The sequence below is a fragment of the Cervus canadensis genome, chromosome 31 (genome assembly GCF_019320065.1).
Source record: "Cervus canadensis isolate Bull #8, Minnesota chromosome 31, ASM1932006v1, whole genome shotgun sequence".
Classification (NCBI taxonomy): Eukaryota; Metazoa; Chordata; class Mammalia; order Artiodactyla; family Cervidae; genus Cervus; species Cervus canadensis.
In genome coordinates, this window is record NC_057416.1 from 13,708,095 (window position 1) to 13,734,546 (window position 26,452).

The 26,452-nt window shown below is 44.2% G+C and overlaps 1 protein-coding gene across 3 annotated transcripts in view; it reads right to left on the reverse strand.

Moving 5' to 3' along the window:
* IRF2 (interferon regulatory factor 2) overlaps positions 1 to 26,452 on the reverse strand; it is an 82,728-nt gene that overhangs the window by 53,887 nt on the left and 2,389 nt on the right. The window lies entirely within an intron of this gene.

Below are 26,452 nucleotides of genomic sequence, written 5' to 3' on the forward strand. Positions count from 1 at the left end.
CCTGCAATGCAGGAGACATGGGTTTCATCCCTGGGTCAGAAAGATCCTCTGGAGAAGGAAACGGCAACCCACTCTAGCATTCTTGCCTGGGAAATCCTATGGACAGGAAAGCCTGACCGGCTACACTCCATAGGGGTCCCAAAGAGTCACTAAGGGACAAAAGCAAACAGTATCCAAACAGTCTAACAAGGTAACCACTGGCCATCACTGGTTACTGAACACCTGGGATATGCCTGGTGTGAAGAGAGAAACATTTGTTCCCAAAGACAGACACAAAAGTTTCAAGGCCAGCTCTAGTCTTTCCAAGTCACTGTGAGTGGTCGGGTGCCAGGGAAAAATCAAAGTGTCTGCAAGAGACACCCCTGTGGGTTTCCTGCTAAGGCAGGTTTATCCACCTGACACTGAAACAGTTACCCTGAATTTTCAGTTGGGTCGGCTTGAAAAGGCCTGACTCACCCTCGGCAAGCTGAATCATTTTGGGGGAGGCAACCCTGCTGGTAAGTGGTGAGCTTCTGTGTGAGTCACCCTTACCTCCGCCTAGACCTGCGAGCCCTTGAACATGGCTTGCCCGGAGTATCCCACGCCACACGGCAGCAATCCCAACACGAGCTAACAAGGAGTAAGTGTTTGAGAGGCAGCACTGACATATATAAACCACCATGTGTAAAGCCAGCTAGCTAGTAGGAAGCTGCTTATATAGCACAGGGAACTCAGCCCGGTGCTCAGTGACGACCTAGAGGCCTGAGATGAGGGGTGGGGGGTGGGTGGGAGACTGGTTCAAGAAGAAAGGATGTATGTGCACATATAGCTGATTCATGCTGCTTTTACAGCAGACCCTACCACAACATTGTAAAGCAATCACACTCCAGTGAAAAAGCAAACTGAAAAATTAAAAATAAATAAATAAACAGAAGGAGTCTTAGGCCCTCAACTTAGCCTGTGGATTATGAGGCCAAACTGGGAACCACATAAAGAGGCATTGAGCTCCCAGTGCCTCTCAGTTCGACCCAGTGCCTGCCCAGGGAGCCCTTGCTGGCCCAGAGCACTGGTCAGGCTGCGCTCGCCTGACCCGAAGAGTAGAAAGCGACGGAGCCTCATTACCCAGCTCCACCCCCTTCAATTCACACTTCCTGCCCCTTTTAGTACCTTCCTGGCTGGTGGAAATCAGCAACAGGGACTGCATATCCTGTCCAGCCCGGCTTTATTTTTGTAATTTGCAAGGAAAACAGCATTTCCCCACTCCCATACTCCACCCCTTGACACCTCCATCCCTTCTTTAAGAAGCAACAGAAAAGAATCTTTTTTTTTTTTAACTTGAATCACTGGGTGTATTTTCCAGTGGTTTCATTTTAGTTTCTGCCTCTGCCATAAAGCAGGGTCACCTGGCCTGAGCATGGGCCACCTGGGACCTGGAGGGGTCTGATGAAAGCAGGAAGAGGGGGAAGCGTGCCCTGCCCTGCCCTGCCGGTTACTGATTAACCCAGGAAACTATTTCCGGAACACAGACAAACCCCATAGAAGACACTGCTCCGCCATCTCAGAGTTGATTTCACAGGAACACTTTTGTAAGGCACTGAAAACCACGGAAGTGCTAGGCATTGTGGGTATTTGTCAATTTCCACAGCCATCAGCGTGCATGAAGAGCAATCACTCGCCCACGAGGCCTTCTGCTTCCCCTTCACTTCTAGTTTCAGGACCTCTAAAGAGTGCCAACAGCCCAGCCCACAAACTCCACTCCAAACAGCTTCAGTCTCTCAGCGCCCTGCATGTCCTCCACACTCCATACACCAGCTCACTTCTCTCTGGGAGTTCAGGGGCCGGTTTTAAATCGACCCTTCCAAAAAAGCTTCCCCTGAGCAGTGCAGATTCGACTATTATCACAAGGCTCATTTTGTTCATGTTGATAGGACAGCTCCTGATAAGTATCTGGACACTAAAGATAAGCAATCTTGTCTGACTCAGCTAATACATTTGACTGGGAACGTCTGAATAAGTGACTCTGATCTCCACCGGGCCTAGCACTGTCCTTACTTATCAAGAATGATGCTGGCCAAGATGCAGGACATTAGCGGAGGAGGTCTGACTGCCACTCGGACCCTGGGACACCATGGCAATCCTTGGGCAAGGTGGAGAGACCAGGGGTGGCCCCAGTAGCTTCTGGGTCCACCGCAATGCCCTGGGCAGGGCATTGACTGGGCAGCCTCTTGGGAAAATGGCTGACTCCAGGGCTAAATCAGGGAAAGCTAAAGATGAGCTTGAACCATCTTGGAAGCCAGAAAGTAAGGAAATGATCAAAGAACACTGGGAGCACATCGAAGAAACACAGTAGCCAACTTGAAGGGGCTCCCATTGGTCAAATCTGAGACAATTGGAGCACTGAAATAATGATAAAATTGTGCTATAGCCCATTGAATGAAATAGGGACCTACAAAAAAACTTAATAGGAAGAAGAGAAAGCTTTTCTGCAAAGTACAGTGCCAACTAACAACCGTGGAAAGATGATGGAACCAGATTGCTGTTTGGCAGCAATCCAAGTAGTAATTACTGAGTCAAGACACAAGTTAAAACCAGTGGGTGAAAGGTTGATGAGAAAAAGACACTTATACAATCTCAAAGTACCTCACTCAAAATATTCTGTATTACAAAGGGGAAAAAGTAACTTTACAGTGGAGAAGGCTGACAGATAATCTCCTTACTCAAATGATCAAATGCATATCACTAATAAAGGAACAAGTCAAAGACAGACGCCACCGGAGAAGAGGCAAAAAGAACAGAGCATCACGTCTGAGATATTCTTGCAGAAAATGCATCTTCTGAATTTAATCATGAGGAAACCACCAACAAACTCACACTGACAGATGCTATGTAAGATAACTGGCTTGTAGTCATCAAAAATCTCAAGTTCACGGATGCTTAGGAAAGATGACAAAAGCCCGACACCTGAACCTGGATGGGATCTTTCTTTTTTCGCTACGAGGGACATTGTTGAGACAACTAGCAAACCTGAACGGGGTCTGTGGGTTAGAAAGTTCTCGTGTCCACTTCCTGAATCTGATGGTCACGTGGAGAGGTCATCCTTGTTTGCAGGATAGATACATACAAGGATTCAGGAGTGATGAGACTTCAGGTTGGCAAGTTTCTCTCCAGAGGTTGGGAAAATAGGAAAATTCTTTGTAAGTATTTTTGCAACTTTTAAGTCTGAAATTAGCTGCAAAGAAAAAGACTTGGCAAAAAAAGAAGACAGCCAAACATGCCAGTGATTTATTGTCCAGAGTGGGAAGCAACAGCATTTCTGCAAATATAACAAACTCTAGCCAATTCCCCCTGAGGTGCTTAAACTAAACTGCTGGTAGTTTTTTCTTAATCCATGGGTACCATGACTGTATGAAGTATGTGCATCAATCACTTTATCTGTTCACCCATAAGGGGCTTCACAATCAAGCGACAACAATCTGAACACAGAACCCTGAAGCTTCATTTGCTGGGGAAGACGGTACACAAGTCATTTAAAGTATAGGGTATGCGGGAAATGAACAGATGACCCCAAAAGCCAGCCTGCATATTTGAGAAGGCTCTCAGACTTTAGCATCCAAGAGTTATCTCCAGTCAAACATCTGAATTCATATTTATTTGAACTCATACTTGATTGAAATTATTTAGATTTGGGGCTTCCCTGGTGGCTTAGACAGTGAAGAATCTGCTTGCAGCATAGGAGACCAGGGTTTGATCCCTGGGTCTGGAAGATCTCCTGTAGAAGGAAATGGCAACCCACTCCAGTATTCTTGCCTGGAGAATCCCATGGACAGAGGAGTCTGGCAGGCTATATACAGTCCATGCGGTCGTAAAGAGTCGGACACGACTGAGCGACTAAATAGATGCTAGATTTAGATTTTAAAACATGAGGTTGGTTTCCAGGTGACACTGCTTCACCTTATAAGTGAAGTCAGCAGCAGAAGAAAGAAGCCAGAAGGCCAGGTCCCTGAGGCGCTCAGAGATGGTGGGTTTTGATGTCTTCAGGGGACCTCACACCACAGGATTCTCTGGGGGGCATATCGGGCCAGTCCCAGGTGTCAGCAGAGCCCCCAAAGAGGGCATTCCCGGCCAGCATAGTTTCATCTTCTTTCACAAGAGTTCCTGATCCCAACAGCCAATTTCCTGCACTTGGCTCAAGAAAAGTCCACCATGAGTGAGGGTTTCTTTTTTTTTTTTTGGCTTTTTGTGTCTTATTTACAACTTTTCCTCAATGTGGAGAAAACGGAAGCCTGAAAAGCCTTCAGTTCTACTTCCTCTCACTTAGCTGATCATTTCAGTAACTGCTCTGGCCTGCAAGTAACAAGCACAGCACATATTTACTTTTTTTCCCAGGAGAATAACTACAACACTGTAAGAACAGAAAGTGAAACCAGGGAGTCAAGAACAATTCCTGCCTTCAGCAGAGCCCACACCAATCAAGTCCATTCTGATGGCTCCCCCGCACCTCTCAACCCCAGTCTGTTTTCTGCCTGGCAACCAGAAGACTCTTGTAAAAGCATAAACATGATCTCCTTTAAAGCTCACTGTTGTCACCCGCTCTGGCTCCAGCTTCCCCTCCCGATGCTGGCCTACTCCCTGACCCTCGGGTCAGCAGGGCAACCCACGACCTCTGTACTTGCCATCCTCAAAGGCAACCCGCTGATTCACATGGTCACGTCTTAGCTTCACAAGCACATCCTGGGCAAGACTTCCTAGTCTCCCCAGGCCAGGCCGGACTCCAAACCTATCCACCTCCCTAGTCAAGAATCTCCATGAGCAATTCTGTCTTCTCACCTCTCTTCTCTCAGGGCCCGGCGTATGGCAAAGATTGATGCTGAGTGAATAAACTAGGACCTGACTGTGGATGTCAGACAGGAAAGACAGTGAGAGGGGGAACAGAGAGGGGAGACAGCCTAGTAAAAGAAGGCTGGTACACAAGTAATTACAGTGAAGAAAGTAGTGATCTGCCCTTTAAAAAAAGGGGGGGGGGTATATAAATGCAACGATTAATTTGTCTGAGAAAGCACTGGGGTATCTGTTTTTACATTTTTAAAATTATTTCTTACAAGCACTGCTTTCCATTATTTTAGGGTTTCAAGATATAACCTGGAATCATATGTATTTCAAAGTGGGCCTATCACCACTGTGTTTTCCATTACCAGAATGCACAGATGGTCAGTATAGTGACCGTATCATCTGTGGTCCAAAATGCAACACTTCTGAGTATGAATGGGGCCTTACTAATAATTATACCTTGCCTCTAAACATATGTAAAGAGAGACTATCCTGGGGGGGAAAAAAAAGCAGGATGAGGGGGTCTTCAGGTCATAGGAGATAACTGCTCTTTTATTCAAAATCCTTGGGCCATGTATGTTTTAGAATTCAGCAGCTTTGGGATTATAGAGAGATGATATGGTGCATATAACATATAGAACATAACACCCCCAGCGATCTCTAGAGCAGAACCACTTAATCTAATACAGCAATATTTCTGCAGTAAAACAGGAACATTCACACTGATTGGGATTAGTAGAAGCTATAAATAGCTTCATGCCAGTTCGGGGCAGACTATACAGACAAATGAGTCATGATAAAAAAACTTTCAGTTTTCAGAGCTTTTTGGATCGCAAAGAAGGGATTTGGGGCCTGTAATTAATTTCAAGTTATTTCAATCCTTGCAATATATTATTGTTCCCATGCTATACAAGACAATCAGCGTCTTCTGCCTTAAACTGTACTTACATTATAAACTAATCAGGCACACATCATGCTTGAGTTAGTAACAACACATTTTCAGTCCTGAAATGGAAAACTTGAATACAGACTGTTTTTGCATATTAAAAAGTAAGGGAATGTTTTTGCTGAATTTTTTTTTTTAAGATTTGACATCTGAGGTAGCCATTTAAAAATTATTATTGCCTTTCACATTAGTTCCACCAAGCAATAGGTATACATTTCACTTTACCAATCTCATGCATAAAATATTTATTTACAATAGAAAGCGAAAGTGTCAGTCGCTCAGTCGAGTGGACTCTTTTCGACTCCATGGAGCCCACCAGGCTCCTCTGTCCACGGGATTTCCCAGGCAAGAGTACTGGAGTGGTTAACCATTCCCTTCCCCAGAGGATCTTCCTAATCCAGGGATCAAACCCTCCTGCATCGCAGGCAGATCTTTACCATCTGAGCCACCAGGGAAGCCCAAGCAAAGCTTTAAATAAGATTCAAAAATTCTTTAAAATTTCTTCCCCAAGGTTGCCTTACAGTGACATTTGTAATGCCATCATTCCTTCTCCTACAACATTTTAAATATCCGATTTCAAAAATTAAAGTTATGACAAAATACTTCCAGGAGTATCAAGTTAAATCACGTTTATTTGTTGCTGTTTATCATCGTTTATGCAGCGTAAAAACAGCATCATCCATTGAGGAAGCACGTGAGTCATTCTCTACATAATATAAGCCCTACTGCTCTGCAGAAACCACTGAGTGAAAGAAAAAGACTCAAAGTGGCACAAATGCAAATTCACTCAAGGAATTGTCCGGAAACTTTACCCCCTTACACTTAAAATAATTTTGAATGAAAGGGCAGGTGTATCCTTGCCACGTGAGACGTCTAATGTACGTTTAGAACTGTTTCGGTTCTATGGGACTTGGGTAGAGATTCAGTTCGGACATCCTTGCATACACACTTCCTCCAGGCAGTGTGAAGAAAGAAAACACATCAAGGCTGACAATGGCCAAGGTCAAGGAGCCCCAGAGACCTTCCTACCAAAAAGGCCAACGCACGCATGCCACCAATTATGTCTACATGCACTGAATTGAACTGTTGATAAATCAGTCAGTTCAGTTGCTTGGTCGTGTCCGACTCTTTGCAACCCCATGGACTGCAAATAAATGCATTGAAAAATCTAACTTGGGACTCCTCTGGTGGTCCAATGCTTGGGATTTCCCCTTCCAATGCAGGGGCATGAGTTCAATCCCTGATGCGGAGGGTGGGGCTAAGATCCCACATGCCTCATGGCCAAAAAACCCAAACAAAAAACAGAAGCAACATTGTAACAAATTCAATAAAGACTTTAAAAAATGGTCCACATCCCCCCCCAAAAAAAATCTTTTAAAAAATTTTAAGAAAAAAAGAGCAAACTTGACTCCCAAAAAAATGCTCTCCTGATTCCTCAGCAGGCAGGCAAAGATGGTGGTAGAATGATGATGGCCATGACTATGATATGCACCTGGTATTAAACTCTATGCTCTTCACACATCACCTCCCTCAACCCTCACAATAACCCTGTGAGGTAGGTAACACTATTATCACTGTCCCCATTTTTAGAGAAGGAAGCTGTGGCTTAGCCCCTGGCAAAGCTGATCCCCCATCCCTGAGCTCCATGACCATGAGATCCCAGCATCCGAGGCGGGCTTCAGACTTGAATGGACAGGATTTGTCTGCACGTGCCCTCAAACACATACACTAGAAAACAGGTGTGCTTGCCGAGCCTTTCATGGACACCATGCTAGTTCTGACAGTTGCTTCCACGTGTAGGGAACATTTCAGGAACAGGAGCTTAAGTCCCGCAGGCCGACAGACCCAGAAAGGAAAGAGCCGAGTCGTGGTAGCATTTCCCTACTTTGTTGTGTTGGGTCTCCTGTTCTGAGGGAGGAGCAACTAAGAATACAAATCGCCCACAAACAAGGATGGAACAGGAAGACAGTGAGCTGTCTGGGGCTTTTCCTAAAAGAGGAACAGATCTTTTGACCTTGTATGACCCCAGGGCTGCACTGGTGAAAATAATTGAGTGTATGTGTGGGTCTGACTGGTCTCACCAGGTCTGGCAGCCAAGGGTTTAAAAGCTGAAGTCCCCAAACAAAGCTTTGCAAAACCTTAACACCTCTGTTTGACGATGTCCCCTAGGAGACCCTAGCAACCACCAGAGGCCACCCCAAACAGGCATCCTTGATGGGCAGGGCGTGGGTCCTCCCAACACCTCCACAGGAACAAGACAGCAGGAAGAAGGGTCTTATAGGGGTAAGATTTTAACACTGTCTCCTGCCTATCTTTGCCTACAGCCAGTCAAACACAGAGCAAGGAACAGCTGAGGAAAGGGGATGGATCTCCAAAGACCTTTCTCGGAGAACACTTTCCGAAGGGTACCGTTTTGGAAAGAATGTAAAGACCAAAGGTTTCGCCTCAGGAAAACCCTTTTGCAACTCTCTTATCTGATGCAGCAAGAATGATGTTTTAAAAAGAGCTCCCTGGAAGTTCAAGAGGAAGGGGACATGCGTGTACCTATGGCTGATTCATGTTGCTATATGGCAGAAACCAACACAATATTGTAAAGCACTTATCCTCCAATTAAAAATAAATAAATTTAAATTTTTTAAAAACTTAGGGAAAAAAAAAAAAAAGAGCTCCCATCACACCCAGTGACTTGCAGAAGGAAGGTGCGTATCATCAGAGCATCCCTTGGCTAATTTCCTTACAAGAGCTGCCACACGAGTAACAGAGCAGAAAAGGCCACGAGGTGAACTCAAGCCTGGTCTGAAAGCCCATCTCTAATGCTTATTAGCTGTGTGACCTTGGGCAGGTTATCAACCCTATCTGTTCCCACAGGGCTTTGCAAAGATTAGATAAGGAACCCTATAAAACACCTAGAATTGTACTTTACATCTCACATGTGCTATAGGTTGGAGTACAAACAGATACAAATTTTCCAGACAGTTAGCTTGACCACAGGGATCAGACACTTTAAAGAATATCCTTTGACCCAGTCAAGTGTTTTCAAGGCAGTTTAACCATGTGTGAAACATGTTTTCTAAAACATCAAAAACAAAACACACAAGAATGATCTAAATCTGTTACATATGCAAATGCAATATTCTTTCTCCTATAAAAAATTGAGAAAGCTGTGTGATGTTACACAGATAAATTACGTTCCAGATATATCTAAATGATAGAAACATAAGAGCATTAAAAAAAAAAAAAATCCATCACCTTTTAAAAGAGTATCTTCTAGAAGAATTCACGGAAGGTAGTAAGGACCTAGAAGGGGAGACTGACTTTTAAAAAAGACTTCATAAATCTGAAGTCGCGCTGCGACCACTGTGTGTGTCTGGCCCCAGACCCGTGTACCTAGGTGGCATCAGATTCTGCAATTCAGCAAAGCAAGAACCACGGACAGATTTCAAAGCATATGGACGCAGGCTCGTACTGCATAATCAAACCTTCTTTCCATATGGAAAATGGGAAAAGAAGCGACCCTATTTTCCCCTTAATCAGCATGTCCTCTGAGCACGGCTTCTGCACTAAGTCAAAGCCTGAAAGGCATGACTTCTCCTTTTGGGAGTTAAGTGGGGAGTCCATTTCAGACTGTCCCTCTTCGCATAAATAGGTGGGTGTCTGTGGAGCCATTTAGTTAAGCCAGCAGTCCAAAAGCCCAGAAAAGACGTCCTGGTCCTCAAGTACCCCGGGGAAAGCACAGGAAAAGTTAAACAAGTTGGTGCATATGAGAAAACTCTGGACCACAGAGTGGATCGTGGAGACACACACAGCAGCTTGGGAAGGAAGAACACGGCAGGAAATGGGCAGGACCTAAATTCTCCCAGCTCTTTACATCACCCAGGTCACTGCCTACCTGCCACTGCCATAAGAGTCTCTGTGACCCTAAGGATGGTGGGTGTTTTGTCCCATTAGGAACACAAACAAGGGGACGTGGAAAAAGGGGGACGGCGATGCTTTCATTAGTTAGAAAACTCAAGTAAGAGGGATTCAGAATACTGGAACCTTCCAAGAAAACCCATTTGCATAAAATGACAAAAATTGTTTGCTGCCATCTGATTTCAAACCCATTTACTGGCCGATGATGTTGACACGAGTTTGAGTAAGCTCCGGGAGTGGGTGATGGACAGAGAAGCCTGGTGTGCCGCAGTCCATGGGGTCGCAAAGAGTCAGGCACGACTGAGCGACTGAACTGAACTGATGGTGAAAACTGATGCTTCCCCAAAGATACCTGCCTGAAAATAATTTCCTCCGAAAAAAGTTGGCACTGAAGGGCACTATCTTTTCCCCTCATTCCACATCCACAGGGTCTCTGACAGATTCCTTCTTGCTGTGGCCTTTCCTTCGGGGATTTCCTTTGAGCTCGTCCCCTCAGCCAGTGGACTCTCAATAAAGGTTACTACTGATGCTTTTTCTTTTACTCCTTTTCCTCCCGCTCCTTCTCCTCCTCTTCCCCTTCTTCCTTCTCCTTCCCCTTCTTCTTCTCCCTTTTATTATAATTATTATACTTATTATTATTGGGGCTTCCCTGGTGGCTCAGTCAGTAAAGAATCTGCCTGCAGTATAGGAGACCCAGGTTCAATCCCTGGGTTGAGAAGATCCCCTGGAGGAGGGCATGGCAACCCACTCCAGTATTCTTGCCTGGAGAATCCCAAGGACAGAGGAGCCTGGTGGGCAACAATCGATGGGGTCACAAAGAGTCCGACACAACTTAGCAACTAAACCACCGCACTGTTATTGTATAACATTACAGAGCCATTCAATTCATCTCTTTTTGCTCAAATCCGGTTGAGATCCAACACACAAACTATAACCTTCCACAGTAATGATTCTATTCATGAATGTTTCAATGTTTCTAAAACAATAAAAAGAAACCACCACACTACAATGATCTAAATCTGTTACATATACTAATGTAATATTCTTTCTTATAAAAAAAAAGATGAGAAACTGTGTGAAGTTGCACACATAAGTTACTTTCCAGATATATCTAAATTATGAAAATCTAAGCTCATTTTTTAAAAAAAATCGCTGATGAATTCCAACTAGAAATGAGAGCCACCACTGCTAACCGGCCCCAAATACATTAAGACCTGACTCAAGGACACATCTTTCCTCTACAAGCTGCAGAAATGTCTTCAAATATTTTTCGAAGCTACTTACGGCCACTCACCAAGTCCCACACAGTACCTGGAAATTGGATTTGGCATCCACGGTGTTGTCACCATGTCTCCCTCTCCACCAGCCCTTCTCAGGACCACACTGGTTTCCCTCCCCTTCCTGGCTTCAGCAGAAGGAGCTGGAGACAGCACAGGTCTGGTGTCATGCACGCCTGATGGGAATCTCACCACTCACACCCTGTCACCTCTCCAAATCTTACTTCCTTCAGCTATAAACAGAGATCTTAACAGCAACTCGGCAGAGCTGCTATGAGGAAGAAACAGATAAAGGGCAGCTTCTATTCTATTAGGAGGAAAAATATGAGACGAGCGCCTTAGTCTCCCCTAAAACATCCCCCAAGAAATTCCGAAGAGCAGAGCCAGCGCCCCACCTGATAGCAGAGTGGACACCCCAGAATTCCTCCAAAGGAGCAGGAGGGTCCCCAGGGTCCGAGTTGTGGAATGTGAGCACCGTCTGCACGTTGCACAGTGCTGGCCAGATTCCTCTTCCAAACGTCTGATCACCTGGCTCGACACTTTGCAGTGGCTTCACAATGACCAGTGAATAAAATCTGGACTCACCAGAACTCAGCCCCATCCCACCTTTCTGACTTCTTACCCCAGTCATCCCTCCTACCATCTAAACTCAACCGAAATTCACCGCTTCCTGTACTCGAAAACAGGCACAGCTTGGGTGAAGTCTTTGCTGGCAGGAATCATATCTTACTCATATTCCCTAAAGATCAGGTACGGTCCTTTACACATGAATCATCATGTAGTAATTACTGATTGATAAGACAGTGGATGAACCCCTCCTGGAAAACCCACTATGGCTGGGGATGGGGAGGAAAAAGCAGATGACATGAAATACATGTTGTGATGCTGGAATTACAATATGAACAAGTAACAAATAAGCCGGGCGGGGGGCGTGGTGCCACGGGGTGGGAAGATTGCTAAAGCATGCAACCCCCAAAAAGAAAAATTGTACTATTTTCATGACATTTTTTGCAGGTGAACCAAGTTAAGTAAGTTAGCAAACTTCTGAATTACATTTATTTAACATTTCATTCAAAACAGAATCTTGCAAAAAAGCTCTGTGGGGAATACAAAGCCAATCAGGACTTGATCTTTGTCCTTAAAAAGGTTACATTGTAACAGTGGAGGCAGGAACAGAAAACAACCAGCTCTAAAACAAGGTGATCCTAGAGAAATAAATCAAAGATGCCAAAGCTTCCCATGATGAGCCTGAAGTTATAATACATCCCTTCAGGGACTTGAAGTCATCAACACAACTGGTTCTTGGTTTCTTCTCTGCACTGGACTCACCCTGGGCATTTCATAAACATGACAATCATAGGACCCTCAGCTTTTTGGAAGGCATTTTGTCGGAGTTACTAGATTACGTCAAAGACCAGAAGAGAGGGCTTCAAAGAAGAGGGGGCATCTGAAGTGGGCTTGGAAAGGTAGGGGATCTCAGGCCTCTGGCGGAAAAGAAGGAAAAAACTTCCAAATGAAGGGAGCATAGCAACAAAGGAAAGGGCGGAAGCAGCCTGCTGGCATGTTCGAACCATTAGTAATTCGGGGAAGCTATGCCCCAGGAAAAATGGGCGGATATGGGAGAGCAACAGCCGGAAGGCTCCCTGAGGCTGGCTAGCTAACAGAGAGACCTTTGTCCTTGCACCTCAACAAGGATCCCTGCCGACTGGTGAGGGGAGACACCCTCACACACCCCGGAGCACACACACATGTGGCTGAGGTGTCTCCCACCTGCTGTCGGGGCCTGGCTCCTCACTAGAAAACACAGCGCAGGAGCCCTGTCGGCTCTGAGGTCCCACAGAGGAGCCTGTCTGGACAGGAAATGACAAATGGGACAACTAGGTCAATCATTCCGAGTTAATTCATCCAATGTTTCTGGAGTGCCGGGCGTGCACAAGTCGTTCTGCTGAGCCCTCCCATGACGGTGCTCCCAAATTTATAATCAGCTCAACAAGGCAGTTGTTGATAATAAGCCCGGAGTGTGATCTATTGAAATGTAACACAGAAGTATCTTGGGCCTTTGAATAAGACCTTCAAACGTAAGCAAAGAGCCCAGCACGGATCCAGTAAATGCTATCACTGCAGCCGCTAACCTAGTTACAGCCTCTGCACGATCACCTGGTCACGCTGGCGGGGAGAGAGGGGGGTCGCGTGCAGATGGGAAGAAGCCCCACCGAGTGCACCCCTACCTGCGGCTTCTTCCAAGCTTCCTGAGTCACTGAGGCTTGCCCCTAAGGTTCCATGAGCCTGCCCTTCCAGGCTCTTCCATTGCGTCACTCGGAGAACACGGCCAAGCGACCACAAATACAATGCCAACTGCAAGTCCCGCGGCTGAGATGAAGCCACATCTAGTCACTCTTGGAGCCGCTGGGACGCCGCACCCTAAACACTTGTGCTGTGCCAGGCTCTGGCTTGGGGGCACCTGGGCCATCACCTTGGTTCTCTAACTTGGGTTTCTCGTCTGTATTAACGGCAGCAGTCTCTATCGCCCCCTCACTTAAGTATTGTGAACCTAGTCATCATAACTTCTCTCGCACTAAAAGCCAAATCAAAACAAACAAAAGAGCATACAAAAAATATTTTTGTACCTTTGCATCACTTCCTCTTAGAAACGTACGAAAACATCTCCTAGACAGGCCTGGTTATTATCAAAAGCACAGTCTGGTCCTTCCTGCAGTGCCCGTGTGTCTATGAATGAAACGCATGCATCATTCTTAAACCTTCTTCTATCTTCTTGTAAGCAGAGCAGGCTCACAGCTCTGACTTCCAACTGCTAAGAGTCACTACCTGTATCATCATCTAAAACATAAGGGGTGGAGAGATGTTCCAAATCCCCAATAACCCTTCTCCCCCAAAACTTGCTCTATACTCAGAATAAAGCCTTTCCTTGCTAATAAACACAGGAACACATGCACTGAAGAAAGTATTCGTTCCTACCGGGAATGATCCTTGACCCGTCTGCTCCCATCAGACAAGAGATCTCTCCATCCACCAAGAGTGGGAGGAATTTCCAACCCTTCATGGTTTCATTCTTACTGTTTTTTCGACCAATGGTGCCCTGAGCCCCCACGGGAAACTGGCTGAACCTTCCCTGTTCCTACAGCGTGGAAATGCATAGTGAAGCTCCATCGTCCTGGTCAAAGACAGAGCCCCTGCCAATTCCTTCACATAGCCTTTGCTGTTGTGCTTCCATTAAGCACATCTTTTGTTCTTTTTGCTCCTACAGATGGCTATTTCCCTGCCTGTCTCTCTAACTAAATGATAAGCTCTGTGAGAAGCTAGAATTGTCAATTTTGCATCTCTACACCAGCAGTCCAGAACCGTCTGTTGAAGGAATTAACTCTTCTGAGAGTTGTATTTAAAGTATTTGTCTGCAGGAAGGAGTCTTCAACTTAAAACTTCATCATCATATTTGTTTCCATAGCTACTTGAGGCTAGTTTTACAGACTTTTTTTAAAAGTCTGGGCCCCAAGCCTGAAGGGAATACAAATTTTTGCAACTATCTATCTGCTTCCCAATTATTTACAATTCACTCTGAATTATAATCCATATATGATCTTGTCAGGCTACATTATTCAATAAAGACCAACTTCTCAAAAGGATTGAGTGAAGCAGAAAATTTGAGCAGAACACAAAAGTAAACCAACAATAAATTTGCTGTAAAGTTGACATTTCACTAAATTTGTCGTCTACTATAGCTCTTATTAAGGACAAATACATGGTTTCTCATTCTGTCAATTATTCACATTAGATACACAAATGCTTTCATTCATTTTTCCCAGCAGACCTGTTATAACAGCACTATTTTGCTTCATCTGCTCAAATGGTAGTTATCAAACCACGGTTGAGAGTATTACGTATAAATCCTCAGGCCCCTGAATGTTATTCTGAGGCTGCTTTTACTCAGTTTTATCCAAAATATCTCAAAAGTACTGAACCCTAGGGTCTTTTTATGAGCCCCAAGTATTGAAGGTACTTAGATGAGTCAGAGATGACCATTATGAGTAGCTGATACAATTAATTCACTACCATATTCAAGCATTATGTTTTTTCTCTTACCAGAAATTTAGGATTCAAAATGTAACAGAAAAAAATTAACTCTTTACTACCGAGTTCAACAAAACGTACTAAGGACTTAATCTGGCCACGTGACCCTGGGCAGGCTGCTTGATTTCTCCAGCTGTGAACATGAAGAAGTAGACTATAATCTATGGGAAAACTTTCAATTCTAGTATTCTGTGAGAAGGTTAAGTACTGTTAGTTGATTCCCCATTTCAGAGTCCACTCTGATATACTCCATTCAGTATAATTTAATTCTTCAATAGGTGCTTTATCAGCTCTACAACATCTCAAATTTTGAAAAATTTTCACTGGTTTTATACCACCTGTTATATACATACTGTAGCAAGGGAGAATCTTTTGTGTTTTCAGACCATACTAATACTTCAGACCATATCTTTTGAGTTTTCAGACCAGACTTTGGAACCCATAAAATAATGACTTAATCCTACAACAAATAGCAACCAGTTCAAAATGGGCAAAGGACTGGAATAAACCTTTCTCTAAAGAGGATATACAAATGGCCAAGAAGCACGTGGAAGGATACCCAACATCACCAGCCATTAGGGAAATGCAAATCAAAACCACAGAGACCATCAAACATCCGTTAGGATGGCTATTACCAAAAAAAATTCAAGGGAAGAAATTCTGGCTAGGATATGGAGAAACTGGAACCCTTGGGCATTATTGATGGGAATGTAAAATGGTGCAGGTGATGTGGAAAACAGTTTCTCAAAAGGTTAAGCCTAGAATGACTGTATGACCCACTGGACTGTAAGAACCGAAAGCAGGGACTCAAACAGATACTTCTATAGCAGAGTTCACACCAGCATGACTCACAATAGCCAGTGGTAATGACAACCCATCGAGAGATGAATGGATCCACAAAGTGTGGGAATATTACTCAGTCTTTAAAAGGAAGAACATTCTGACACATGCTCCAACGTTGGATGAATCTGAAAAACACTCTGCTGAGTTACATAAGCCAGACACAAAAGGACAAATATTGTCTGATGCCACCTATGTGACGTACCTAGAAGAGGCAAGGAGGATGGTGGCTGCCCAGGCAGAGGGAGGTGGGTTTTTATTTAATGGGCACAGACTTTCTATTTGAGATGATGAAAAAAGGTTCTAGCGAAGGACAGTGGTTGATAGCTGCAAACACAGTAAATTAATTTTATGCCCTTGGACTGTATACTTAAACATGATTATAATAGGAAATTTTGTGTTATGTAACTTTTACCATGGTAATAAAAAAAAAAAAGAAAAGAATGACCAGACACGCATTTATGAACTCACTGCTTGCTGTCACTGTTTCCGTGAGCCCTGTCGTGGACAATAGTCACTTCCAGGTAACCTGAAGGTAATCTACTGACCACATATATACACGCACAAAAAAGGACGGATTTTCAAAATTAAATATGGGCCAATTTCCCCTTCAGGGCGATGTCATCTCAAGCCATGTGAGGTATGTGAGGAGCGAGGTTCTCCTGGCACAAACCTCCAGGGAGGGATTCGGAGCAGTATGTCAGCCGCAGCACGGCCAGTTCCAGTCTGCCCTCAGAGGGGAGGTAGAAAGCGGAGATAACCATCATCGAGGCTCAGCTACCTCATGACAAAGGAAGCCAGACAACGGCGGGAGAACCAAGGTGCCAAACCCAGGGAGGGAAAAACGGTAGCGAACCAGCCAGAGCAATGAAACAAGATCTTGTTCTACGCCTGTGATAAGCTTTATGAAGAATCGGTCCTTTAGAAAATACAACGTACACAGCTGGCCCCAAAATGTGCCGCGTCCACACTGTCGTCCCCTGGACAACCTGAGACGGTGCTGGGTGGCCCACAGATGATGCACACACACCGCAAGTCACTTCTTTAACTGAGGTCTCGGCCGCCCAGACCGAGGCTCCTCACTGCAGGGAACACACACCATCTGCCAAGCTCACTCAGTTCCAAGCTGAAGACCTCTCCGCCGTTCAATACCTTCTCCCCCGACATGGAGTCAGCACTGAGTACATCTCCTGTAGAGTAAAGAGCGACTGGACGAATGATCAAAATTGTCCACTGCTTCCTTTCAGGGTCCAGACCGACCCCATTGCCCAGACGGCAGCCCAAACTGCACCTTGACTTTGAGAGAAAAAAAAAAAAAGACTTGATGCATTCAAAGCACCTATAAGAGAGGCAAATAAATAAACCCTCTCCTATAATATTTTAAACTCACCCTGACTTCCTGAATCACCAGGAGAGCCACACCCCAAAGGGAAAACAGCAGATCACCCACATTCCCTCCTGGTACCTTTGGACTTTGCTTCTATAACAGAGAAGGAAGGGGTGCCATCCGTGCCGATCCTCAGGGCCACCGAGAGCACCCCACGAACCCAGGGCTCCCCCTGAGGCCACCAGCTTCTCATGTCATTTCTCTGTCCCCTCATCCCTGAGGACCTTGACTTTCCAAATCAGCTCAACAGTGCACCCGAGTGAAGTTTTCCCATTTGAACAAAATCTCAACATCCCCCCAAAGAGTCAATCAAGATTTACCTTCAGGATTACGATTTTAAAGTGAGATTATACTTTCCTGTTCTTCTGTCAGTTGCAAATCCCCAAACCTACTAGAATTCACTTAAAACTAATCTACAGTGTTTTCATTGGAAGAAAGCAATCAAGAAAGCTCTGACCCGCTGAGCAGCTGGGAATTTCTTTGCTGAAGGTTTGGTTTAGTCTTTATTTTTCTAGCTGCTGGCCCTGCTAACATGATTCAGTGAAGGTCGTATTTAATCTCGCAGAGAAAAGCTACCTAAGCAGTTCTTAGGTAAGGCTTCAGGAAAAATAAATTGCCTGGGCTCTGTGGCTACGTCTGTTGCTTCTCCCCAACAATTACAGTCAGAGAGAACCAATGAAGGCAACTGTTAAGATACCAGGGCTTGACTTCAAAAGAACTTCCCTGCCTATAAGTTATGGGCTGAAAGTTTGTTAATAACAAAGTTATTATTAATAACTAATCCACCAAGAAAGTAGCAGCTCCCAAATGTATACCTCTGGTTTATCAGCAACAAGAGCTTATTTACATGTACTGGAAGGTATTACTATCAGCATTGGAACATAAATGTCAAAGGAATCGAGTGATAAGATTTCTGTAAAGGCCTCGGTCCAAAGGAGAAAACCAGACCATTTTTTTCACCTTCTGGATATTGAACTCCTTAATACAAAGTGATAACTCCTAACGCAAAGTGACAAATCCCAGGGTTTCTGTGCTCCATATATATATACACCACCAGGTTTCTAACACAAGAGAGATCTGGCCCATCCATCTTGAGCTGGAATCCAGCCTTCGGAGCTAACCTTCGCTTTCGGGCTGAAAATCAAATCAACAAATATTTACCTAGTGCTCACTGCATGTCAAGCACGGGTGGGGAATGCAAGGAAATACGACACGATCCCAGGCCTCAGATAACCTGGCCAGGGAGGTGTTGCAAACGGGAAACTCCAGGGAATCGATGTTTTTCACAGCACTACAAAAGGGTGGAAAATATTCAAGGTGTTTGGGACTATGGCCAAAAGAATGGCACACGGTGTGTTGCTTCTGAAGAGATTCAGGGCATCTTATTTTAAGCTGATGAAAGGAGGTAGGGTTGGCAGGGGACACACAGGGAGATGCGGTTATAACCAAATAAGTACTCTAACTCTGCTTTTTTTTGTTTTTTCCTGGTCCTTTTAGGTTGAGTCGCTGTATTACAATGTTTCCCCATATTTTTCTTCACGACTTGCTTCATTTCCTAGTCCTACACTGTCCAACATGGTAGCCACCAGCCACGTGGCTGCTGCCCGCTACACACTTGAAACGTGACCAGACTGAATTAAGATGTGCTGAAGGTATAAGATACAGTGGATTTTGCAGATTCAGTATGAAAAAAAGTAAGTAAATGATCTCATTAATAGTTTTATGTTAACTACATGTTGAAAGGATAATATTCTGGACACACTGGACAGCATTAAAATTAACTTCACCTACTTCTTTTGGGGCTTCCCAGGTGGATCAGTGATAAAAAACCTGCCTGCCAATGCAGAAGATGCAGGAGACACAGGTTCAATCCTTGGATTGGGAAGATCCCCTGGAGGAAGAAATGACAACCCACTCCAGTATTCTTGCTAGGAAAATTCCACGGCCAGAGGAGCCTGGTGGGCTGTAGTCCCTGGGGTCACAAACAGTCGGACATGACCGAGTGTCTGAGCATGCACTTCTTTTTACTTTTCTAACGTGGCTACTAGAACATTAAAAATTATACATGTGGCTCACATTCTATTTGTATTGAATAGTGTTGCCCTAATCAATATTCTTTTTTCTCAGCTGTGCTTTGGCATTCTGCCTCTAAACTCCTAATGGTTACACCCAAGCCCAGTTTCATAACACATCCAAAAAAACCTCTCCCGTGTTTATAAAGGAATCAAAACTATTCTAAAAATTTTTTCCAGACACTAATTCCGGATTTGGAGGCTTCTTCAGTTATGGAACGTCAGAAATCACAATCCGATTGAGACGCACAGAGTCTCAATCCCATGGAGAGTCTCCCCATGGAGAATCCCACGGGGATTTGTAAAGTTTGCCGTGTGGGGAAAATAAAACCTCCCGGATTTCAGGGCTCCTGTGAAACAGCCAAGCCACCTGAGACACAGGAGCCAACAAGGTACAAAGACTGTGCACATAAGGCAAGGAAAAGTTGCATTCACTTCCCCTAGAAACCTTTTCTTCTTCACCTACCACAAGAATTAGATCTGTAGCCATTTGTCTAAACTGCTCTGCTCCAGAAGGATAACCAAACTTCTCTAATCTTCTCAAGAGGGCCAAATAGTTACAGCCTTGACTAGGTTCCTGGGTTAAGTTTGCAGGGTCTCAGAAGGCCCTACCTCTCTAAGCATGTACATTTCAAAAGGGACAAAGCCATGATCTCAGGGACACCTGTTGTTGGTAAGAGCCTTACGTTCCAAAAGGTGAGGATGTTGACTCAGAAGAGGAAAGGAGCAGAGGGTTCGATCCCTGGGTCAGGAAGTTTCCGTGGAATAGGAAACGGCAACCCCCTCCAGTTATTCTTGCCTGGGAAATCCCACGGACGGAGAAGCCTGGCGAGCTACAATCCATGGGGTCGCAGAGTCAGACACGAGTGAGTGACGGAGCACACACACAATCTCTCTCTCTATCCACCACCACCCCGGACCATTGGCAGCGGAGAGGGATGGTCGTTCTGACATCGTCTATGGAAGGTAATCCACACCCAGGTTCCATCAGTTTTCAATGGTATCGCTTCAAGGTCTAGGTATGGGGGGCCAACTCCATAGCATCTCTCTGGATGCTGACCCGGTTGTAAAGATCAAGAAAGAACTGTCGCCTCCTACCCCCGCATCAGCTGCTTCTGTCACATACACAAGACATATCTGTGAAGCGGGTAACATCTCAGACCCTCCACTATTGCTGATAAAACAATGCGTCCCAACCTCCCAAAGGAACCATCGATCTCAGTATCTTAAAGCTGTAAGAGCTGAATCAGGACAAGAGCATATCCCGGCACTGGCTGGGAAAGCTATGATTCTAGAGCTCGGCTCTGTATATCAAGGCAGAGAGGGCCTGCGAATGGCCAAGCTCACGAACAACACCCTCCTTAGCAACATCCGATTTACTTGTCCTCATCCACATTTACCAGAGGTGAGGTTAGAGGGGACACTTCAGAGTCGTCTTGAGAATATTTTTCTGGTTATAGAAGTAATTGTGTTGTATTGAATTTGGGGGAGAAGTCAAACATCCATAAGCACGCCATCCAAATGTTTCCTTCCAGTTTTGTAGGGTTTTTTATGATGTATATACAAACACACACATGTTTTAAAAATAAAATTAAGGTCACAATTGAAAATCCTCTTTTTCTCCATTCAACATACACCCCAAATACCTTCCCATCATTAAATGCAAAAGCATGAATTTAATCAGCTATCTGTACTCAGGGCCTGGTGCACTGTAACGCATTTAAAATGTGCTCCTATTGTTGGGGATTTAGGGTGTTTCCGAGTTCTCACTATAACAGAAGCGAACAGTAAACATCCCTGTACATAAATCTTTGTTCTGCTTCTGGTTACTTCACATCTGTAGGTTCCTAGAAGTGGGATTACTGGAACAGGGGGAGTTCAACATTTTTAAGACATTAAGGGTACACCGCCTAACTGTATTCCAAAAAGTTTATTTCAAAGTACAATACCCCAGCTACGGTACCCAGTGCTTAGTTTCCAAACTGCAGTGACTGCAGTACCAGCGACGATATCTACAGCTCAGTTTTAACCCTGTGACTTGTATTCTTTAGGGAAACACAGTATTGGCCGATTCTCTTTTCCTGACTCCCTACTTACCTCCTACCGCCTGGCAAAAATAAAAGAGCAGCAAGGAAGATGGGCATTGGGGAGGGGACAGCCTAAGGGCTGTGACAGTGTTTCTGATCCATTTCATCAACAGGTATCTTCTTCAAGGGGACTGTGGTTGCCTCTAAGGTAACTGAGTTTGAGTCTTAAGGCCTCAGGTCAGGGCACCAATTCCTCCATCCTCTTTGGCTCCAACACCACCTCTACCGTAGTTTCAACCATGCCCAAGGGGTGACCACTCACAGCCTCCTGTTTACTTGTCTAAAAGTGGCCATGCCTAGTTATTTGATCCCTCAGAAAAAAAAAAAAAAGGCCAAACTCCAAAGTTAGAAGTGGAGGGTCCTCTAGCATTTCAACTTGTTCTGCATTGACTGTCAATTAACCACCAGCTTGTCTACTTGCAAAACGTCTCAATGACATTCGTGGCAGACACAAAGTCTACCCGTCTGACTCCCTCTTCACTCTCTCTCACTCAAGAATTCAAGAGGCAGTATTCTACTCTACACCTTCATCTCTTTCTTCATCACCTCATTCCCTCAACTGCCACTTTCCCCACTCACTTCCCACCCCCACCCCCACCAACACCCTAATCAGGTGCCGGGACACTCTCGTCCACCACTGTCATTGTTCTCATCGCCTTCAATAATTTTAGGGTAAGGAGCACAGAGAAAGCTCTTTAAAAGTAACATGTTAGATATGACTTGAAACATGTATGCAGCTTCTTCCCACTCAAAACGTCAACCTCATGACATCGGGAAAGTCCTCTGCATTCTAAGCTTATGGGGCCAGGAGAGCCTCTTCTATCTAGAAGGTATTTCTTTGGCTCCTACAAAAACCTGACATCTGTAAGCTCAAAAAGAACAGATGACATGAGAAGCTCATCTTTCCTTTGATTGCATTAGGTGTGTGAGTATCAAATGCTCTTACACAGACAGCAACAGATTGCTAAGGATGCTGGAAAAGAAATTATTCATGAAACTGACAGAGCAACTGGTTAACTCTCAAAAATGTTTAATCAAAACTGGACCGGCTTTTATCACACAGAACTCTAAAGCAAGGTATTTTGTTGAACTAAATTGGCCTTGCCCCTGAGATAAAAATGCTTAGGACCAGAAAGGACGACACAGCCTTGTCGTCTCATAAGCATGGCGCTACGAGGTATGCACACAGGGCATGGGACATACGGAGCCTTTTTTTTGCTTGACTTGTGTTCTTTCTTTCTTATTAAAGCTGAATACTAAACGGATAAAGGGGAATATAAGCCAAAACAGAAACAAACAACAAACCAGCCCATGACTCCTTCCTAGAGAGAGACAGGCTCATGAAACACAATCCTCCTCTGCTTGTTCAGAGCAGAAAATTCAAAATATCACAACCCTACGACAGATCCCATTTTGTAGGACAAGCAAGGTCAACGTGAGCAGCGCCAATGGGGTGGGACCATAGGTTACCTATTCAAAGAGCTTCCCTGGCAGCTCAGACGGTAAAGCGTCTGCCTGCAATGTGGGAGACCTGGGTTTGATCCCCGGATCGGGAAGATTCCCTGGAGAAGGAAATGGCAACCCACTCCAGTACTCTTGCCTGGAAAATTCCGTGGATGGAGGAACCTGGTAGGCTACAGTCCATGAGATCGCAAACAGTCTGAGATGACTGAGCAACTTCACTGGTTCAAAATGTGGATAACAAGTTCCATCTGCTTGCTGTCCTGCATAGCCTGACCTGGGAGCCAATGAAAATAAATGAAAAGATTCGACCCTGGGAAGAGACCCTTGATTCAGTGGTTCTCTGCCTTTGCTCTGGCCCACAACCCAAGGGACAGGGATCCAGGACACCCTGGTCAATGTCAGAGGGCTAATCGGGGGCGGCGGGAGCGATTCTCAAAAAGAGAGAGGCAAGGAGAGGAAGGGGCTTCAGGCTCAAACCTGAAGGTCTGTGTGGTTTCTAAAAGCCCCCTCCTCTCCATGATTCTGATACATATAAGTCCCACCCCCCAAAGATGATAGAACCATGCAGCCCCATTTTACAGATGTGAAAACTAAGGTCCAGAAAGGAGAAGTGAGTGGAGAGTTAACCAAAGAGCTGAAAAGTCAACTCCAGGCCTCTGGGCTCTTTGAGTTCATGCACCTTCCACTCTCCAGGGCCTTGAACATAGCTGGCTGTCAACAGATATTTAATAAACAAATGAAATAAGGACCCAACGTTTGTATTCATTTAACAAAATAAGCCCCTGGGTTACTGCAATGGTTCATATCCTGGGGTTGCTGGACCCCCAGCAGAACTCAAAGTTACTGATGGGGGCGGGGGAAGATGGCAGCTAGTTTCAGAACCTCAGAAGGTCCAACAGGACTAACAGTTTATCTAGGCCCAGGCTGCCTACAACATTGACTTTCTCTGCTTTGGGCTGGAATTGGATCCTCTAGATTTGCTGATGTTGGTTCTCAGGTCAACCATGATTCCTAATTGCAGTATGTTTCTGAGTAATGAAAACAGGCCCATGAAGTCTTCCTAACTAAACACAATCTGTTTCAGAGGCTGTTTGTCAAAAGATGGAGCTGGTAAGTTGAGAAATCATTTTAAAAGCATCTTCGGAGGAAAAACTGCTGGTGACTATGGGTCTTCTGGAGGGGTCACCACCCAGCTTCAGCTACCTGCAGGCTTGATTTCCTGCCTGTATATTGCCTTTGGTATTTCATATAAAATATTGGCTTTGGGTTTAAATCTTGACCCTACAGATAACTTACCATTCTTTGCTGGAAAAAAAAAAAATCAAGATTTAATCAAATCTCATCACTCCCTTTCTCACCAGCCACACCCACTATGAGGGCCACTGCTTGACCCTGCCTTGGGCACAAATTATAGCCAAATATTGATCATATTCAGGCCAAAAGTAGGGCACAAATGGGGTGAACAGGGACAGAGGCCCTAACTTCCAACCCCTGTGCTCGAAGGAACATGTGTCCCATACAGACCAAAAAAAGAATTGGCTTTATTGCTAACAATAACAGACATTTCCCAGCAATTTATGTTACTTGTATATACTCCTTTATGTATTTTGTATCTATTATAAACATATACCATCTATTACATTTATTTTCACATACACTGTCATGTATCATTTTCACGTAGATAGTGTTAGGTACATAGTAAGCATCTAATAAATGCAAGTTAACTGACTCGCTTTGAGGATGTCATAGTGGGACTCTCCTGGTGGCGCAGAGGTTAGGACTCTGAGCTTCCACTGCAGGCAGTTCAGTTTCCATCCCTGGTTGGGGAACTATGATCCCACATGCCCCGTGGTGCGGCGAAAAATAATAATAATAAAGATGCTATAACAAAAATTCAAATCAGTTAAGAGCATATCCTTAATAACAGATAAGGAAGAGTCTTCAGCAACGAGGAAGAAAATTCACACTAAAACGCAAGGAGCTTGGAAAGGATTTTTCTTGATATAAGGAGGGAAAATACACTGGTCCAATCACTTTTATTTCCATATCATTTGGTCTCCATGGACACCATCTAACTTTTGATAGAAAAAAACTTACTAATAATATTAGATGTCTTGTTAAAGATTTTAATGCTCTACATAAAATAGTTATTCTGTTTAATTCCTTACCATTCCCTATATTCTCTCAGAACAAGTAAAATCACTTCTTGCTAAAAATTCTCTAAAAGAAAGTCAGAGTTTAATCCACAGTCATGATTCCCTGACTTTTAAAGTTAAGAATGCATGCGCGGTTAGTCAGTCAGTCCTATACAACTCTTTGCAACCCCATGGACTATAGCCCCGCCAGGCTCCTCTGTCCAGGGGATTCTTCAGGCAAGAATACTGGAGTGGGAAGTTAAGAACGATCTGATAGACTTCTGAAGGTGAATGCCTTAGCATTTGTAGACTGCTGTAACTTAGGCAACCTTCTTTCATAACAGTATCTTATTTGTTCCCAAAAGCAACCCCATCAGATATTCAGTTACATTCGACTATCACCTTTCATAGAACTCACCCCTAAAGGTAATTACTGTATTTATTTTTTGGCTAGGTATTTTCAGCTCACCAACTAGAATGCAAATTCCCCAAAAGGTAAAGAAACTCCCTTCCTGTTCTCAAACTCACAGAACCCAGCACTGTGTCTGGGGCATAGCAAATGTTCTATGAATACTTATTAAATGAATAAAACCCCTTATCTGCTTTAAGTGTTTTTCTGGTATGAAGCACATAACAGAACCATGTCCCAGATATCCCATTTAGAGTTCACTGGTCTGTTCACCATCAAAAGGAACATTTTGTGAAAATGCTCTAAAAACAATCAAGCTTATGTGCCATGACACCAAGAACAGTGTCCTTGAAGACATGAGAAAATTGATGCACATCAAACTCCCCAATGTTAAATGCCCGAAGTTTTAAAGTTTCCACTACTAAGTTCAAACATCTTGAACTAGCTGTGGTATACTGAATATTTGCCTAATAAAGTATACGGGAAAGCAGAGGAAGAGAGAGACTGGGTCATGGTTCACGGAGCTGTCAGGACTTCGGTTCACCATAATCGGTCTCCAATTTAGCCACAAACCCTTACTTTGGATTATCATAACACTTTAACAGGTAAGTAAGTCTTAAGTGTGCAGAATGCCTCTAACTTTTGAAGGACAAAAGAAAAAAAAAAAAACCCAACTCATTGAGAATGAAAAATGTAGATGTTTAATATTAAGAAGAAGTTACAAATCAGAACAGACAAGAACTTGGATCCAGGAGGCCAAAATCTAACTTCTTACACAACAGGCTGTTATAAATTATAACCATTCACTAATTATAGTGAAATTCTGGACTTTGCCCCATCGATCAATACATTTTTCAAGGTATTAAAAAATACCAAATGAAGTCCTCAATATTCCATCTACTGAAGTTTCCTTAGAAAACACAAGTTTTCCCAGAATTTTGTCCTTTCCCTCTCCGAAAAAGGAGTGATGGGGGTGGGGTGAGAAAAGGAGAAAATCCTGAGTGCGGGTGCACGAAGGTAAATAGGGGTCA